Below are 524 nucleotides of genomic sequence, written 5' to 3'. Positions count from 1 at the left end.
ACTCCTTTCTTCTGACTTGTCCCATTGTTCACAGGATTCCTTTCAGAAGTGTACATGAATTGGTTATTTGCAACCATTTCAATGAGCTCTTGAGCCTCTGTAGGCGTCTTCTTCAGATGAAGAGATCCTCCAGCAGAGCTATCCAAAGACATCTTGGATAGTTCAGAGAGACCATCATAGAAAATACCTATGATGCTCCATTCAGAAAGCATGTCAGACGGACATTTTCTGATTAATTGTTTGTATCTTTCCCAAGCTTCATAGAGGGATTCTCCATCCTTCTGTCTGAAAGTTTGGACTTTCACTCTAAGCTTGCTCCATCTTTGAGGTGGAAAGAACTTTGCCAAGAAGGCATTGACTAGCTTTTCCCAAGAGTCCAGGCTTTCTTTAGGTTGAGAGTCCAACCATGTCCTAGCTCTGTCTCTTACAGCAAAAGGGAATAGCAGCAGTCTATAGACCTCAGGGTCTACCCCATTAGTCTTGACTGTGTCACAGATTTGCAAGAATTCAGCTAAGAACTGATG

At 42.6% G+C, this 524-nt stretch overlaps 1 non-coding gene across 1 annotated transcript; it reads left to right on the top strand.

Moving 5' to 3' along the window:
• The first annotated feature begins 206 nt into the window (after nucleotides 1-206).
• LOC130937674 (small nucleolar RNA R71) lies at nucleotides 207-314 on the top strand. The gene has a single exon (XR_009068881.1). It is a non-coding gene; the product is annotated as a small nucleolar RNA R71 (small nucleolar RNA).
• Nucleotides 315-524: the final 210 nt, after the last annotated feature.

The sequence above is a fragment of the Arachis stenosperma genome, chromosome 6, assembly GCF_014773155.1.
Source record: "Arachis stenosperma cultivar V10309 chromosome 6, arast.V10309.gnm1.PFL2, whole genome shotgun sequence".
In the NCBI taxonomy this organism is placed as follows: Eukaryota; Viridiplantae; Streptophyta; class Magnoliopsida; order Fabales; family Fabaceae; genus Arachis; species Arachis stenosperma.
The sequence above is the reverse complement of the archived record's forward strand: the minus strand, read 5'-3'. Positions and strand labels throughout refer to the sequence as shown.